Source organism: Tyto alba, unplaced genomic scaffold (genome assembly GCF_018691265.1).
Source record: "Tyto alba isolate M040663 unplaced genomic scaffold, T.alba_DEE_v4.0 Super-Scaffold_27, whole genome shotgun sequence".
Taxonomy (NCBI): Eukaryota; Metazoa; Chordata; class Aves; order Strigiformes; family Tytonidae; genus Tyto; species Tyto alba.
In genome coordinates this window covers 20008277-20028231 of record NW_024881301.1, presented here as the reverse complement: position 1 = coordinate 20028231, position 19955 = coordinate 20008277, and the positions used below count along the sequence as shown (strand labels likewise).

Below are 19955 nucleotides of genomic sequence, written 5' to 3'. Positions count from 1 at the left end.
GCATCAACCTTTGCTCAAAATTAAACTAAAAAGATGCTTTTGTTAGCCCCTTGTTTTAAACTACTGTATCATATGAAAAGCAACAAGAAGCCTCCATCACCACAACCTAGGATGCATTTGTCTATCACAGCTTGAGCAGGATCCAGAAGGTAGCAGCACCAGCACAGGTGAAAAGGCCAACACAAATGGCCAGCTCTCTGCCAGCTGAGAACTAAGAACTGGGTTTTTTGAGTAACTTGAACCAAGATGCAGAGGGGAAGTACAAACTAGAAAGAAATTAAAGTTTTTTCTTGCGGGGAAGAAAAAGAAGAAAAAACAATAAAGGCAATTTTTTGGCATTGAAACATTTTCTTCATTTTTTTATATAACAAAAAACAAAACTAAGAAGAAGATATTGAGCATTTTTCAGGTGTTTATTATCCAGCTATTCACTGAGCCATAGCATAGCTCACTGAATATAAGAACCTAACCAATACCATTTTAAATTAGAGGTAGGCTAATAATAGTTTGAATATATTTTATCCACAATTAATGCAAATATGCCAAAAATTCACAGCTAAAATAAATTAATAAATATTAAACTAAAGGAGGGGGGAAACAAAAAACACAACAAAAAACAACAAACACATTGTCAAGTCAGGACACCAAAAACGTAGAAAAGGCATTATGAAGAGAAGATGGCACAAGTAGAGAGGGAAATTTAATGTTTTAAATACTAGTGTTTTCTGACTAATCACTTTAATTGCCTTGCCTGTAGCTCTTTAATGACATTCTACTAAGGTAAATCAGGCCCACATGGTTTGTCTTACTTTACCTTATCACCATCTTTTAAATTATTGAGGCAAAGAATCCATGTAGTAATCTGTGTATATATGCACATGCTTCTCAGTGTTGTTGTGCATCCTGTTTTCCTCATCAGCTGCCTATTCAAGTAGTTCAGCTGAAAAGAGTTGTCTGAGTTTTTGGCTGAACAGCTAACATAAAGATTTAGGATTATTTGTGCGGTAGGTTAAAAAAAGTTTCCAGAGAAGAATACAAAGTGTACATATGCTTCCAAAGAAAATGAGAAATTAATAAAAATAAAAGCATTCTGATGACACCTGGTGGCCACTTTACACAAGGAAGTAATTGCATTTCATCTGAGAAAAGCAGATCAAACAGAAATGTGTTATGTGTTCTTTTGGTAAGCATATCTACAGAAATGACACTGATACTATTATCAATTAGAATACATACTCATTGGAATATACCTGTTTACATGTCTGTATATATCAAATTACTGTATTACAGTAATATATGACACATAGACATACTAAAAAATGTAACTAATAAAGACAAAACATGCTTTTCTGTACATTGAAATCGAAGTGAGCACACTGGGAGTATTTCAGCTCAATCCTACAAGACATATGAAACCAACTTTCTTTCAGTCTAGATTTTCCAGCTCAGTCGCTTAAATAAGGCAGAGGGTGATGTGGGAGAAGCACAGTGGAAGTGGGGTGCTGCCTCGCACCAGGGTGCACTTGGAAGGGCTCTGTGTAATAGATGCTGCCCCAAATCCCTGTCACAACATGCTAGTCCTCCAGCACACTTCAGCAAAGTGTAAGAACCAGCCTTCACTTCTCTGTATCACTGGATCTCTAACAAAAATAAATTAATATCCATCATTAGAAACCAGTATAAAAAGGTGATAGCTGTACACAGATCTCAGCTACAGAGGGAATAAACCCTTAACATGCAGGGGAAAAGCTGCATGTCAAGTCACACCTTTTCTCCTTAATGGTTTCTTTTAATATGTGCAAGTAATCACAACAGTGCTGCCATCGCCTCTGCAATACATAGGGAGATTTTTTTCTCCACAGTAATCTTAAATGATCAGTAGTAAGACTTAAACCATGCATGGCTGTGCAAAGCTTGGCTTCCTCCACAACAACTGTTGTTTGCTTTCAGGTGAACAAACCCATGCTTCAGCTAAACACACCGAATACCTTTCAAAGCTACCTACTTCTGCACTCTGAACAGTTCAGGGGGTTACCATTGAATTTTATGCTGATTTCCATCACTGTCCATGCCAACACAGGGTAACTATACAAGACAGCAGTGGGAGGCATACAGGTATGACAGTGGCATTGTGAGTCCAAGCCGTGGCAACATGAGATGATACAAAAATTAGTCCTGACCTCTGTGGTGCCTGTGGTACCAGTTAAGAGCTACTATTATGGCACAATATGAGCCTCTTCCCTTCCCCATCCTCAAGCCCTTCACCAGAGCTCAGCCATGTAGCTACAAAAGGTACCGTCACTCCAGCAGAGGACAGAAGAGAGGCTGAAGGCCGAGCAGGCTCCCATTTCTCCCCAGCAAAATCCAGTCTTGGTCAGCGGATGGAGAGTGGAGGTGAACAAGGGAGGAGGCAGTGTTATAGCAAAGGGCTCCGAACATCCAAGAGAGAAGGACCGGGGGATGCCACAGCAGCATCCACCCTGTACCATGGCCTGTGCAGTGAAACCACATCTCCCCAGGACAAGTCCTAGTCAGCTAGAACTGAAGGAGGGAAGGAACTGAGATGGGACAGCCCCTTGCTAACACCACCACCACCTATAAAACCCCCATTTACCTCTTGTCCAAAGCATTCACAGTACTGATACTTTAGGAACAAATACCATGAAGGTTTAAAATGCTGCTGCTTATCAATAGTATCCATTTCCCTCCATGTCTATTTGCTTCAATAAAACAAGTTTGGTGCCTAACTAAATCAGCCCCTGAAATCCAGCTATCTTCCCGAACTAGCAATATGTCCAAGCATGTGCCCTGTGTCAGCAGGATTCCTCCTAGGCCTGACGTGGGGCACGTGATCAAGTGCATTACCTAAATAAGGACTCACCCGGCAATTAAAATTTTCATTTCTCCTGCAGGAATGGTGCATGCGGTGCAACATCAGGATCAGTTGTGCCGGGGACTTGACTACTTCCCTAATACCTACAAAAATTATGCAGCATCATTCTGTTTTACCTAAGAGCTGCACCTTGCTTGCTAGTTTTCTGTTTCTTGGGTATCTAGTGTGCAAAATCCTCTTGTTATTTTGAGGCATACCGTGTAACAGCTACACAAGACTACAGTGCATTTCCTTCAGGCGTTGGTCTATCACAAACTCAAATCTCTGGTTGGCACCCACGCTATCAAACATCTCCCTGGGAAACATCAGCGACGGAGCCCAAGGTGAGTGGAGTCTCCTCCTCCCCCCGGTACCCGATGGCCACACAGAACCACTGCTAACCTGGCCGGCGGTGGCCTGATCCGGGTGACACCGCAGCCCTCCTCCTCCACAGGCTGGGAAGACATGTGCTGGTCAACTTGGTGGCCCCAGCTGTTGCCTCCTGCTCCCCAAACCCCTCCTGGGCAGGGAGTGCAGCATGCCGCCCGACCCTGCCCGGACGCAGCTCCCGGCATCGCAGGAGGTCTCAGCAGGACCACGCGGCGCTTCCCCAGGCGAGGGGACCTCAGGAGTTGGGTCAGGGCTGCAACTGGTGTGCGTGGCCTCTGCATTTCCTCGATACATCACTCTCTCTTGGAATGTGTTAGGAGAGCGTTATTGCTAAAAATACTACTAATTCCCTGAAAAGCACAGAGATAAAATTAATCCTGCAAACTTTCATGAGATCGATAGGTTTTAATGAACACAGAAAACATACTCTGTGGCAACCATGGGCAAGTACCCAGAGACTGAGCTGGAGTAAAAAAATAGACCCGCTGCTGTGCTTTCCTGGAGAAAAAATTGACGTATTACTAAGTAGGCTTATTGCTCAGCTCAAATGCCCCCAGGATCTGAGGGACCACTAGCTTACCCTTATGGGTGGCCTGCATGGTAATTTATCACAGCCGGGACACGAAGTCAGATTTCCGTGCCACGGACAGGGCAAGGTTTCAGTGCTGCACTCTCAGCTGACCAAGCAGCCCAAATCGCAGACCCAGACTATTCCTCTGATGGAGCAATGCGGGCATGGAAAGCGGACTGAGAGCCAAGCGGGCTGCTTTCTACAGCAAAGAGTGTTAGAGTAGCCCATTTCTCTTTCAGGTGGTAAAAAGAATACTTAGTCCTGTGTTTCAGTGATCAGTGGTCATTTTCCTGGTATTCATCCTGAGAAAACACTTTTAACAGCTGCTAAAGGACTCCTTTTCCTAGATGTAATCAGCAATGGAAAAGAGACAACACTGTAAATTAAAGCTTACCGGTAACAGGAGCAAAAATATTGACTTATGTCTTTTACAGCATAACCGAATATTAAAGCGTGCTGTTCTATCTTGTATCTTCCAGAAGACTCGAGCACTATATCCTGTTTTTCCCAAGTGCTATGATTCAGATTTTCACTTTCCAGTAAATTCCATAAATATTTGATAATCAAATGCAACTTCTGTTTTGTCAGCTCTGCAGCCTTCCTCATTCTAAAGTACCAAATTCTTTGGCGTTTTACGTGAAGCAGGAGAGGAATTAGCTTCTAACAGTGGCCCTGTAATTCCATTTTACAATTTAAAATATCAGCTTGTAGCATACGTACCATTTTTCCAGAGTCTAATATCTGATTTTATTTTTCTAAACTAAACAATACAGAAAATTTTACTGGTTAAACCCCTGTAACAGCACAAATCAGAGCAATATAAATATGCCAAGGTCCTTTTTATACTTTTCTCATCAAACTCATTCTGCACTACTGTGCTAAGGATATCTAAGTATTCTCAGATGGATGTACAATGGAAAAAAAAAACAAATAAATACTCCTTCAGTGTCTATGAATTCCTCACAAAATCCCCTCCCAAATGCATACAGTTGGACTCTTAATTGCTTAGTAGGCATCCTAATACCTGCGTTTTAAGTTACTGTAATACCTACAAAAGTCTAAATCCAACTGAAGTCACTGAGAACAGGGCATCTGCAAGTGAAGATATTTCTTCAGGTGCTTAAAAAGGATTTGGAAAATAATGTCAGATATCCAGATTTCACGATTTTATCCCTAAAACTTCGTATTCAGAATTGAACAAAATGACATTAAAACATATTTTTGTAATTAAAATTAGGTTTTATTTTGAAAACTCAACAATTAAGGATGCTTAGCTGCATTAATAGCGCCTTCTCCAGAATGCTTCAAAAGAAAAATTAAGCTATATTACACTATTTTTAATAACTTGTAGATTTTAAAAGTGCCCAATTATAAATGAAAAAAGGACTACAGAATAAAGGTAGCAAATGCACAAATTCAATGCTATTAAAAGGCAGACACATGAGATCTCATGTATCTTGTGCCATTTGTAAAAAGGTTGTTTTATTATCAGTGTAACTAATCACAATGAAGCCATCTCTTACAATCAAAGACATTATAATGAATTTTCTTTACAGCTACAGAGAAATGGATTTGCTGTTCCATATCAAACTAGAACAGGCTGTATAAATTCTTCTTCATATTTATTGTTAAATGTAATTTTTATCTATAAAATCAGCCATGAACTATTAAAAAATGAAACAACAGAATTTATATCCTTTACTTAATTTAGTTTAAACGGTCTATTCACTAAAGAGAGGGAAAAAAGGTTACATATGTATTATAGCACGCCCTCCCCTCTCCTCCCTAAGCATTTCCATTATAAACCCCCTAGTTTTTGGAATTTATAACTCGGCTATAAAAATTCACTTCATACTTAGAGTTGGTATACTTTTCCTTTTACAAATTTAAAAAAAAACCCGCTCCAGGAGGAAGGCAAGAGAGGATGTGAGAGAAGAGAAGGAGAAAAGCAATCAGACTAAAAACTTTAATGCTTAGCCACTTAAATCAGTAAATAAGGGCCATCTACCATAATTCAGCCCATTCACCGGCCCGAGGAACCGCAGGGATTTGGTCAGTTGGCTGCACCACAGCCCCTGGCCGGGCGGATGGGTGCCAGGTACTGACCTCCACCTGCTGCTGCCCAGGCCAGGTTCAGGCTGGCACACCGGGGAGGGAAACCTCCCTGGAAGGGAAAGAATGAGTGTTGTTTTCGTAGAACAAGCCTGATAAGGGAGGCGCAATTCACACCTGGTCTGTTGGCCAGAAGATAAGCGGTCCTTTTGTTAACAGCCATGACCCAGTACTCGGAACTAGTGTTAGGTGGATGGAGATACCCAAAGGCTTGGGGAACCTGAAATTTCGAACTTTTCGTCTTAGTACTCTTGCGTGATGAGCTCATGTATATTATCTTCTCCGCCCTGGAGACAGCCAAGGTTCATTTCCATGAACATGTATGAACACATACATGAAGAGGCGTGTCAGGAGGCGGTTCGGGAAGGCTGTACACCCTGCGGTGCTCAGCCAGTGAGGAATCAGGGGAGGGAACCTGCAGTCGGGAGTAAGAGATATAAACCATCGCACGATGGCTGCTAGGCGCGTCCACCTGGTGGGGCGCCCGGTCTTGCAAGAACATCATAAAAAGTGCTTCACAACTTATCCTGTCTGAGCCGCTGATCATTGGCAATTGAGCATTTCTCACATCCCTATCCTACTGCTGTCTCCTGGTGTCATGTGTATGACTGGGAATTGGACAAACTGAAAATAAGCAAGAACAGCAAGAAGCATTAAAATCATCTGCATGAGAAAAAAAAACAAGGTAAAACAAACCAGCACATCTTGAAAATTAACAATAGATGAAATAGCATATAATAAAGGGTTTCTCCCAATTAAAAGGACCAAGACTTAAGAATTCGGGTACTGGAGACTGGATAACATGTAGTGAAATGAAAACTACAACAGAAAGATAAAAGGCAGCCAAAAAACATCAGAAGTTCATGGAAGCCTAAGGATTTAAGGGTATAAAAAGGGCTTTATTTAATACAGCATGGACAACAATTCATGCATAAGAAGGTATACTGCAAAATGAAGCATGGAATAAGGCAACAAGAGACAAGCAACCTACCACCTTAAGGTGTAAGCTACAACCTAGACTATTCCCTACTACCAATATCTCTTTTCCAGCTTTCCCCTAGAGCACAACAAAAAGCACAAAAGTAAAATATGCCTTCATTTTCAGAGCCCCCATTTTACAGTCTGAAAGTAAAAGAAATAAGTAGCAAGGGAGCAAAACCCTGCTTTGGTTCGCACAATGCAACTGGTGAGTTGGTCAAGCTGGCAGGAGCAACAACTAAGCCATGCCAGGTGGGTGCCTGCAGTCACTGTCTGGGGGGCAAAAGGGAAGCTGGCAAAGACCTGATATTCAGAAATACTCAGGGCTGCCCCAGGTAGCGCTGCACTCCTTCCTTTAAAGGAAACCACCAAGGTCACTGGTTCAAAGGCAGACTTTATTTACTATGTAACTACCTTTATTCATCAGAAAAGGCTCTCTATTAGGAGTTCTTTAACTACCGTCCATGTGGCCAGTATACATAGTTTGCAACCCATTCCCAGAACAATACAGATGAGTTAATATTTACAAATTCATTCTTCTCTACAGTGACTCAGGCTTGGAGGTGGTCACAGACAAAAAAAAAAAAACATCTTTCACATCAAGATTCTTTGCTGAATTAAATTAATCTGGCACACATAGACAGCAGAAAGTATTTCCAAAATATGTATAAACAAAAAAACACGCAGTAGAAAGATATTACCTACACACCCTCCTGCCACAGAAAGAAGGTACATAAGCAAAAATAACTACAAAGTACGAATTTTAAGGATCTAGTAGACATTGATATCATAATTGTTTTGACATCAGTTTAACTTGCAATAGAGATGAATAGTGAGGAACAAGAGAAAAAATGAGAAAGTTAGTGCTCTATGACAAACACATCCTTAAAACAACCAGACTCAACAGCAAAGGGTAGAATTGTAAAATCAGTTGCTGATAGTCCTGGGTTCGGCTAGGATAAGGTTAATTTGCACAAGAAGCTGGGAGGGGGCACAGCCAGGACAGGTGATCCGAACCAGCCAAGGGGATACTGGACACCACGCTGAAGTCCTGCTCAGTGTATGAATGGAGGAACTGGCTGGGAGTGGGAGGGAGATGTGACTCGGAAAGAGGCTGAGCCTGCGGTACCAGCTGGTGAGCAATTGCACTGTGCATCACTCACTTTATATAGCCTTTTATTAGTAGTAATGTTGTTATCACGTTCTTCTCTTCTTGTGTTGTTCTATTAAACTGTCCTTTATGAGGTTTTACCTCTCTTCTGATTCTCCCCCCCATCCCATCACGGGGGGGAGGAGTGAGCAATCAGCCACATGGTACCTTGTTGCCAGCTGGGCCTAAACCATGACAGTCCTTTTTGGTGCCCAACACGGGGCCCGAAAGGTTGAGATAACAGCAAAAAATCTGACAAAAACATGTTAAAACAAACTTCTTATACACATTTCTTACATTATTCAAATAGCTGCTGGTCACAATGTTGGTTCATTTGCTCACAGGATGGTGTTATGTAAGTCTTTATATGCACTATGTATTTGCTGGTCAGGTTTATCACCTCTGGGAGAGGGATCAGGACTATCATTTTGCTGTACTGCGTAATGTCAACTTATGATATCATTACATCACTGGTCATGAGGTTAAGCTGGTATTTGTATGCGGTATTGTTGTCAAGCCCATAAAAATTTATTAGTAATCACATCCAATCTATGGGGAAGACAGGGGGGTATACTTTCTCCTTCAGGCTAATTAACACAGTTTCGGAGAATTTTGAACAATCATGGGATGTTCAAGACAGCATGCTGTTATTGCTATGTATCCTCAATGGGTCCCTGGTCTTGTTTAGGGTTGCACAAAATTTTTTTTAAGAATGCCACCCAGAGATCTGCTTAAAGGCTGGATAGTCATGGGTGACATGGTATGTGGGACAATGTGGGCAGAAATTTTTACCCCCAGTGGTTTGGAATTTCAGTCCCAAACAACTACAGGACCTTGATGAAGTGATAGAATATTTGAAAAGAAGATGCTGTGACTATTCCAAAGAGGCACAACTTACTACACTGTGCTGGGCCCTGGCCAGTATCTACCAAACACTGCTCGGTAATAGGCAGCATCCTCAGGGGAAAGGCGGGGAAAACAGACCGACAAGCACTGCAGCTACGCCAACCCCAACAACAGGCACTGCAGCTACTCAAACCCCAGCAGCAGGCACAGCAACTGAACCAGAGAACCAACCTGTGCCAGTATCAGTTGCCTCTGTACAGAAGAAGAAATAAGAAAAAAATCAGTTTGCTCAGTGAGGGATGAAGGTGAACCAGGGGCATCACAAGAAAAGGGGGAAGAGAGAGAACCAGGGATAATCACCCAATCCCTGTCCCTGAGTGAGCTGCGAGATACGCAAAAGGATTTCAGCTGCCATCCAGATGAGCACATTGCTACTCGGCTGCTCCGATGCTGGGAAAACAGGGCTTGTAGCTTAGAATTGGAGGGTAGGGAAGCCAAGCAGCTGGGATCCCTGCCTAAGGAAGGGGGCATTGACAAGGTGATTGGAAGAAAGACACAAACCCTCAGCTTCTGGAGGTTACTTTGGTCAGGCGTGAAGGAAAGGTACCCCTTCCCTTCAGGGAAGATGTTACATGTCACCCAGGCAAGTGTACCACCATGGAGAGAGGTATCCAGTACCTGAGGGAATTAGCCGTGCTGGAGGTGATCTATAATGATCCAGATAATGAGCAGTTACTCACAGATGAAGTCCAGTGCACACAACCCATGTGGTGGAAGTTTCTACGAAGTGCGCTGCCATTATATGCCAACTCATTGGCCGTAATGTCCTGGAAAGAATGCAAGGGACAATGGGTGGATGAATTGACTGGTCAACTCAGGCAATATAAAGGAAATCTCTCTTCCTCCCTACAGGCCCGTGTCTCGGCTGTAGAGAAACTGTCCCAGGAGTTCCAGCAATTCAGAGAGGATATGTCCTACTCTCCACCTGTACAGTCCCACATCTCAGCTATTAGTAGGCGTTCCTCTGCTCAATAGAGAGAATATAGATGGTATACACCACAGGCTACCTGGTGGTTTCACCTGTGTGACCACAGAAAGGACATGAGGAAATGGGATGGAAAACCTATCTCAACCCTAGATTCCCAAGTACATGATTTGAAAGAAAAAACAATCCCAAAAAGGGATTCTTCCTGGAAAGATGTCGCTCCAGTTTCCAGCAGGCAGTCCCCCAAACAGAGTGGAAGGGCTGATCTCATTTCTTATCCTCTTAAAGGGACTGTGGGTTCATGTTTACAAGAAGTGGGTAATGAATACTATGACCAGGATTAGAGGGGCTCTGCCTCCAGCCAGGTAGAGGACGGGGACAACCAGGTTTATTGGACTGTGGATTCGATGGCCTGGTACATCAGATCCATAGGAGTGGATCAAACCACGGGCCCTGGTGGACACTGGTGCACAGTGTACCCTAATGCCATCAAGCTATAAAGGGGTGGAACCAATCTGTATGTATGATTAAATAAATTCAACAGACACATTAGAGGGAGGGCCCACAGACTAAGGCAATGACATCTGTGTCATATATCAAGGACAGGAAAAAAGGTGGTGGTAAATAATTGGAAAGTGTAGCATCTGTTCATGATGTGGATGGTGTAGAATAAGGGGTGGATGTCCTGGGACATAGGATAGGGTTAATTTTCACAAGAAGCAGGGAGGGGGAACAGCCAGGACAGATCTCTGCTTGAAAAGAGCTGAGCATGGGATACTGAGCAACTGCATTGTGTATCGGCCACTTTATACATTCTTTTATTAGTACTGTTTTCTTCTCTTCTTCTGTTTTCTATTAAACCGACCTTATCTCAACCCATGAGGTTTTACCTTTTTTCTCCCAATTCTCCTCCCCATGCCACTAGTGGGGGAGGAGTGAGCAAGCAGCCACATGCTGCTTTGTTGCCAGCTGGGCCTAAACCACATCACCATTTTATAGAATTTATGCCAGATCATCAACAGGAAAAAGTTGAAGGGAAAGGGAAGGCTGATCCAGGTGACAAGGGTGCTCTAAGGGTTCAGGTGGCCCTATGGAACAAAAATTTGCACTTGATTCCCAAAATTCAACAGTCCAAAATCACTTAAGCCAGGGGTGACAAGCTTTAAAACATCTGGATCAGAAGTGAGATCTGGAGTCCTGAGTTAAGTACTGGTATCTCACACACAATACACACAAAAAAAAAAAAAAAAAAAAAAAAAAACAAAACAGCTCCTGCTCAACACACATGGGAGAGCCTCCTCAGCTAGAGCAGAAACACAGCGAGCACAAGTCCTAAACTCAGAAAAGGAGAGCTGCTACGTGTAGCAACCTGGACAAAAGAAAGAAGATACTGACTGGAGCTAATACCGTACTATCTACCCCTGACGAATCTGAGAAGCCTTGTTCTTGTATCTATGGCACGCCAGCTGTCCTAGCATCCCGAAGCAGACACCTAAGGAGAGTCTCCCCCAGCCCTACTGGATGGAGCTGCTCGATAATGTCATGTCTTCTACTTCTGAAAACAGCAGATCTTCAAGCCTGCACATATCATGCAGGGATTAGTAAATTTTCATGATGATTCAGTAAAATCCACATTCACACTAAGAGGGGTTTTTTTTTATGTTAAAAAGTGCATAGACAACAAGATTATTTCTATTTGAATTAATTATATTTATTAGAATTCATGGTTAAAATGTACTCATTACAAGAACATAAGCAAATATTTACTAGTTGTTCTACTTGCCAGTTATTATTTAGTGGAAGGACATTGAAAGAGCATTAGGAACACTGTAGAACTATTCAAACAAATATCTAAAAGCAAAACCTCAACAATATAGTATATTTTACAAGTACTGGAATTTTGGGAAGTACTAGTCTTGAAAATGTGCCTTTAATTACCCTTATTTGGAATGACTGGCATGACTGTATTAGCTATACATTGCTTTATCCAGCCAGCTCACTAAATCATTAAAAATATACGCGACTGAACTTCAGTTTGACCTGCAGTGACTCCTATATGTATTCTCAAAATTAACAGAAGCACTGAATGCTACTAATCTTCAACTTGTAATAACTGATCAAAGAATACTGCCCTGTAATTCACTACAAGCTAAAATCATAGTGCTGAACGTTGCATTTTCAAACAAGTAGTTTATAGCTCTAGATTTAAAATGCAAAGTTTCCATTATATTTAATAATTAAAATGCATGCTGTGTTATGGTTACATTTGGTGACTGGATTAGTAGTACCCCAACTGAGTTAAACAATGCCTTTTTCCTATTAGACTTCGTATTACCATATTATCTATTTGTTTAAGAAAAGGAAGAAAAAAAGCACAGCAAGGAAGAAGGAATAAAAAAGAAATATGAATATCAAACATACTGAAAGACAGTCAGGGCCAAGACAGCGAGAAGACCTAGTATCAGCAAAATCTATGCTAGCTGAAAGGAGAAAAGCTGAAGTATCTATGCATTTAAAGTATGAAAACTTTTTTAAGAACAATAATATTCTCCCTTTGTCAATAAGGGTTCTTACTCAAAGCAAAGCGCTTAAAGCTCAGTTGGTTTTCCTAGATGCAGTCTCTACAAATTTAGAATACAGACATCACTGTCAAAGAACGGACTCCCTCAGGCTGTCAACTCCTTAATCAGGGTCTGACTTCACTGCAAAGTGTGAAATTATGTAATTATTTATGCCTGGCAATTCAGTGGTCTAGAAAATTCCAGCACTATGAGCATCTTCTTTTATAAAGCAAAATTCGTGCTGCAATTTTATTTTAGGGAACATACCATTCCTTTTTTTTTTTTTTTTTCTGTGCTTTCTAGGTGGTTTATTCAAAACAAAATTTCAATATTATGCAAAGTATTTATCCTCTCCCAAAACAGATAACATTGAGCTTAGAAACATAACTTATAAGGATGAAAAATAATTTAAAAATAAAATCAAAATTAAACCATGGCCACAGTGACATCAATTTAAGTTTTCTCAGCACTGCCAGTTAGATTAGGTGTCACCCAAAACTCTGTAATTACAAGTCTAATGACATTTGAGTACTTGTAACAGATGTATAAATAAAATATTGACTCCCTAAAGACACACTCCTTACATTCCTGCACTTTCATAAAACATTTAAGTATAAACTTCAGAGATTAATTTTGTTTTCAAGTATATTATAATTATTTTAGTATCAGTAGCAGATTCGAAAACAGGCACGTGTGCCTGAACGCTTGCCTACTTCTCCATCATTGTAGCTGGTGTAAAATATTACCTCTGCCTGTATGCCGCCTCTTCAGAAGCCTATCCCCTCAGAGGATGTATACCCTTTGCATACAAAATACAAAGGTACCCATTCTCTGACCAAAAAAAAAGTTTATTCAACACTGTACCTCAAAATACATTTTATTGATACCAGCAACGTCTTAGATCATGATGAACTGAAGGAAGAAAAAGAGAGGGTATTCCTGCAAGTCAACCTCCACCTGCAAAGCTCATCATGTTTTTTACCTGGAAATGGAAACTGAGTAGCCTAAACAGAGCTAGCAAAACACACTGTCAGGTTTTTACTTGTCCTCTCCAAACAACCATCTACTGTAGCTAATAACCTTGTGCCCAAGAAGGATTCTTGGGTTTTGAGAGAAGGAGCTCCTTAATGTCTCATCAGATGTCTGCTTCAGAGCAGCACAAGGGACACCTCCAACATCAGACCAACGTCAACTTTCTATTCAGTCCCTCCTCTCCTCCCTTCCTCAGGTTGCCATCCCTATCACAACTTGGGTGACACAAAGCAAATCAGACCGGGAACAAAGCCTACATACAACCCTCTGCAGATATCGTAAGAGGCACGCACAACGAAGTCAAAGAAATACTTGTCAAGAATTTTCAAGCCACCTAGATTTAGAATGGCTCTCAAATCGTCTGTGTCTTTGACAATTAATGGGTAATCAAAAACAACTAAAAAAAATTTTTTTAAATGTTTTTTTCATACAACATATCTGCAAAGTTCCTGGTACCAGCAAATAACAGCACTGTATTACAAAATCTCTGATCGATAACCAACCTCTTTTTTGGGGTAAAACTTGGACAAAAAAAAAAAAATCCTATTTTATTTATTTGATTTCTTATGCACAAATTATGAGATGAAGAGTTTGTGTCAGGTTCTGATTTTAATCATTTTGACTCAAATTGAAAAAATTCTGTTAAACTAAATGGAGATATTCCAATTTATAGTCAGGTAAATGACATCAAATTCTAGTCCCATGTTTTCTTTCCTTCCTGATTAAATTACATCAATGTACACTCAAAACAAAGCAACTACTGCTTGTCCTACTATTTTTTCAGCAGAATAACTTAACTGTTAACAAAACACCACGTACGCATATACATGAAGGCATGGGGAGTTCTTTCTGCCATCTGAAACCTCCCAACAACAAGGCTCGCAGCAACACTATAGCACTTAGGCACCAACATATTACCCTAAATGCAAGACAGAAGTGAGCCTTCTTCTTTTAAGGACCTACAGGCCACTGTTTTTCCCTACAATAGTTTTTATTAACTTGATATGTATACGACATATCAAAAACCACAACATTCTGTATTCTTACATGGAATGTACCAGGAGAAGGCCCAAAAACTAAATATTGCACCTTTGCCTTGTTAAAAGGTTTGACAGTATTTATTGCAGTATTACCCTTAATTAGCAGTTTAAGCTTGCTAACAAGAACAGTTCGTTTAAGGTAAACAGGAATTATCTGTATAGGTAAAACTTGTAAATAGGACAGCTCATAAATTCTACAATGAGAGTAATTATGAAACTGTTCATTAAGGCTTGAGTTATAAATTCAAAACATGAAGCATAACATGCTTGAAGAAGAAGGTTTTATTTTTAAAAGCATTCATTAAGCTCTCATCTCCAAGCCTCAGACTTGTAAATAATTTAAAATGAAAATGCGAACAACAGGAGGAAAAAAAAAAAAAATGCAATTCAAAACAGTCCATTGTTGTACCAATAAAACTCAAAACAATAGAAAATAAGTTGGCAGACTTTGAAGACAACATCCAGAAAACATTTTTATGTAGTGTATCTTTGAACTTCAATATTATGCTAGCACCAGATCCAGTCCAAAAAAAATTAGCTCTGACTCACGACAATCAGGCTGTGCCCAGTAAAGGATACACATGCTAAAGTAGCTGTCTTTAGTATTCATTGCACTTTATTCTGGAGCTGCCAAAACAAACAAACAAGCTGCACCTTATGGATGCTTTTAGATTTTTTTATTTTTCCATTTTGACTTTTCAAAAATGTATATCCTATCATCAATTTATATGACGTAAGGCAAGAACTCCTTTCCCTTTAAAAAGTAAGATAAATCTAGGTTTGCCTCACATGGGGAGCATGAAAAGAAACAGCTTTTACTTCACTGGCACTGAAAACGGGAAGTGAAGAAGATAAAAGTAACAAATCACACAAATAACAAAACACAAGATCAGTGCTGTCTTTACTGCATATCCAGTGTCCCAAATCCAATGTCATTACACACCTGCGAAGGTGCGTTACACAGCAAGGAACTAGGAGAGAGCAACAGGTTGCCATTACTGAATTTCTGGAGTTTGCTACCCTTTTCCCAAATATCTGGAACAATCCATCTTATATATAACATATGATTTCACTTATACATTCGGTGGAAGACAAGCACGCAACAGGCATTTCTTTCTTGTTAACAAGCCACATGGGACTGCAAAGTGCAAAAGTGCCATATTTCTACGCCATGGTTCTTGGGGAGAAAGACGGGCACATATGCTGGGCATCACATGAACATCAAGACATGCTCCTCAGAAGCCTTGAGCTTACTGCTCGCACCCCACGCACCAGGAAATCTGAGGCTTTTCGGCCACATGGGACTTCCTACATGGGTGCAGAACACGAGCAGGAAACCCAGCATTTCCAGCAAGCTCTGGGCACACCGCTGGCACGCGACTCGGCTGCAGCACGCACACCGTACAGCCAGTGTGGTGCTTCCCAGAGGCACAAAAGCCCCCAGGCAGCACATGAGCAGCGAGTCTGATGCTCCCTCACATGAACCGAGACCACGAGGTCACTCCTGTTCACGTTCTTCCCTTGACCACAGAAGTCGGTGGTGCCAACATGCTACATACCACTGGTACAGGTAGAGTAAGCAAGCCTCCTCCTGCTAAGGTGTGTCTTTAAACCAACTCTGGGTGGACTATCTCATACATTTATAGCAAACATGTTCTATTAACATACCAAAAGCAAACAAACCCAACCACTAAGCCAACAAATAGAAATGGGCACAGGCCACAGGCTCTTCCAGAGCAAGCCCAAGCTTGAAAGCCTGCTGTAAGAGAGAACTCACATGTACACAAGTATAAAGTCATACCAGAGCTCAAGGCCACCCAAATGGCACCAGAACAGTTCATTTCTGTCTTTGCTTGAATTAGAACTCTTTTCAGGATCTCTACACTCTTCAAACTTCCGGCTGGAATGTTTCCTACAGAAATATTTGTATACTATATGACTGTACAGATTCCATGATAAAAATATCACATGAAACAATGATTTCTTACATAAATTGATGACTTAGTATTTCTATTTGGATTAATTTTGTTACACCTTGTAATTGCAGTGAATTTCAACATTTGTATGTATTTCTTAAATCTTTGTACCTGTATTTTGAGAGAGACTTTTGAAATACCAAAGATGGAGCTCGGGACAGCAATAAACTTTAACTACAATGAGACAAAGAAATACCAGATAGGAAAGCATCTATATATATATGTTGGTAGCAAAACAGTAATCTATAGAAATATATACATCCAGATCTAGACACTGAAATAGAGCATACCCTAACTGCTCTGTGTGCTTCCTCCTTGGCCATTTTGTATGCCACACACACATGTAACTATCTTGTATTTTTAGACTCAGAAGGGCAGAGGCAATTCAAATTTATGCCTGCACCACTAAGGACCAAAGGAAACTAAGAACATTCACAGCTTCCCAGCCCAGTTAAATATAACCTATACTGTTACAGACAGTAGTTCAGTGGTAGCCCAGACCACTCAGAAAAAAAGGTCAGACTGCTGTAGAACAACCAAAACAAAACAAAGCAAAAAATCAGCAGTCAACAACTCTGCTAATGCAGGACTGGAAAGCAGTCATGAGTCATGTAGACAAGCATTTTACTTTTGGAACATCATTACTGAATGTTTCTAAATGGTAGTTGGGCTATTTCTTTGTAAAGAAGCATGTGAACTGGCTAGCACTTACTGCAGTTTTGATATTGAAGAAAAAAGGTAACTGGACTTCCTTTTGCTCTAAAGCTATATATTGCTGCCATTTAATATGTTTGGGACACAACCTTCTTTCATCTTCACATGCTGAAGAACTGAAATTAAGTAAAATAAGACTTCCAGGTATATTTAACATGAACACCTGGAATGGGCTATAGACTCTTTAAGTACAGACCCTTCACTGTCAGATGACAGAAATGGGATCACCAGAATTCACAGTTGCAGAACAACAAGGCAGGTACAGTTCCCCTGTTTTAAACATACAACTTTGTGCAAAGCAAAAGATGTCTTTGAAATTTCTGCAGGTGAGAAATTAAAGATTACAAGAACAATGTCTACATTTTTTGCTTCTTCACTGGTTTTATGCACACAGGCTAATAAACACTCTGAGCTTATGTCTCAGCACAGGCCAAAATGACAAAAGTAAAGCATCCAGTTTGGAAGAAAAGTAGGCGTAGGTATATTTCATTTAAACTTTCATACACTCTTGTGTAATGCTGTAAGAATGTCCACTGCAAAGGCAGACAGACCAAAGATTAAACCACCCTGGCATTATCAGAGAGATCTCATGTGAACTTTGACACCCTGGGCCAGGCAACACTTAAGTGGTTTGCAATGCCATCTCCTGTGCTGCCCTACTCCTAATTCATTCTCTCAAAGAGGTCCACAGTTAATGCTATGGCCCTTATTAGCACTACCCATCACCAGTGAGGCATACTGATCATTTCCTACACACACTTGTGTCCACCAACAACTGCCACTGTTTGTTGTGCTCATTCCACCCAAGTCGTTTCCTGGGGGAAGTGGCACTTCCACACCTGTGCTGCTGCGGGCCAGGCGCCCAGTGCAGCCCCACCTCAGGCACCACCAGGCAGCTGTGCTACCTCGAGCTAGCAATGCTAGCCCAACACAAAACAACACCTTTCTGGGGTACGATAATAACCAAAAGTGCTCCTCTGGCCAGCTGCTGACTATTAATCTCTCAAAATGAAAGTACTATTTCTGTTTGACTCCTCCTATAATACAAAGCACAGAACTAAAAGCCTCGTGGCTAGCTTTGTGAACAACAGAGCAGCTTTCCTTCCCCACCACCATGACCCTTGAAAAAATTTAAAAAAGAGTCACTGGAAGAACAGCAGCCACTCTATTGACTCACGTCATCTTGTCTTCCCCCCAAAGCCCTATTTTTGGTGATGTGTATAACCTGTAACCCAGGATGTGCAGTCTAGAAAGTGAGCATAGTAATTTTAACATGCACCATAATACTGTGACATTAATTATGAATTAATGAATGACTAAACCAGACATATCTTAAACCAATGTTTTTATTTGAGTGATGCAGTCATCCATCCAGTGCAGCCTTTTTGTTTCCCCAAGAAAGAGACCATTTAAATTCTAAACCATCTTAGGAAATTCAAATGTAGGAGCAGCTCAACAGTTCCAGTTCAAGCACATTTCTTATACCAGTCTCTCTGTAAATTTTAGCTCATGCACAAAACCACAAATCTGTGTATGTCCAAAAGATTAAAAAAAAAAAAAAAATAGGGAAAGCAGAGCTATGTTTTTCTTTATGTTGCACACACTAACACAAAAATGCTGTTCTTCATTACAAAAGATTGGGTTTAATGGAATATGGTGACTGACATCTGCTTCACACACATTCTTTCTCCAAGTAATGCTTTTCTATAAAAGGAGACAACACAGCTCAAGTTTTTAATAAGTTTTTAACAAAGAAAACTTCCATGCAAATAAATTAGAAATCTTTGATGCTGTTACTATACAAAAGTTCCTACAGAAGAATGATAGTAAAGGATTTAACTCAGGTCGTTTGAATTACATTTCCCAAAATACTAATAAAACTGACATGTTTGAACATACTGAAAAAGTCACAGTCCATCATCATGCTGTCACATCAGTGCATTTGACTTTTTTTAAAATGTATGGATTATACAATTACTGCCAGGCTCCATATTTTATATATAAAAGCTACAATCTGATTATATGTCCATGCTGAAATAATTTATGAAATAAGGGCGGAATGACTGTAATGTTACTTCTGTGATAAATGTAACTTGCTGTGAATAGTCTAGGAGATTGCAGGAGAGACCAAACTGAAGCCTGTAATTGTCTTCATCTTTCATGAAGAGGTGTGACCTGGGAAAAATATAGATCCCAACATCCAAAGCTCCAGCCTCATGCAAACATCTTGATTACTTGTGTTCTGATATAGGAATGGAAAATTAAAATTTATAGTCTTCACAGGCCACACCTTTACATTATTAAGGTAAGAATCACAACGAATTACAACCGATTTTTAAATTATACGTTAGTCTATTATGATTTTGCACCATCAGCAAATCACTCCTGCCACTGTTACCCTTGCACTTTTGGATTCCCATTATTTACTACTCCCTAGGTGTTACCATCATGCTGAGTATGATATAAGATGAACGTGAATGCATAACAAACCCAAGGTCTTACAAGTCTGCATCAGGACAACTACACAAAGAATAAAGGGTACAAGAAAACAAGGATTATAACTGTAACCACGTGAATTCTGAGATTGCCAACAGCTACAGCATACAGGTCACAAACTAAATGCTTTTTCCTTTTCTTAGCCCATAACTAACAGCATATTTAAGACAAACATTGTTCACAGGCCACACCAATTACTTGAAGGAGCAACTGGAAACCTGTCATAACATCA

The 19955-nt window shown here is 40.5% G+C and overlaps 1 protein-coding gene across 2 annotated transcripts in view; it reads right to left on the bottom strand.

The window, feature by feature from the left end:
* The window catches only part of ZNF407 (zinc finger protein 407), a 353237-nt gene that overhangs the window by 331486 nt on the left and 1796 nt on the right, over positions 1 to 19955 (bottom strand). The window lies entirely within an intron of this gene.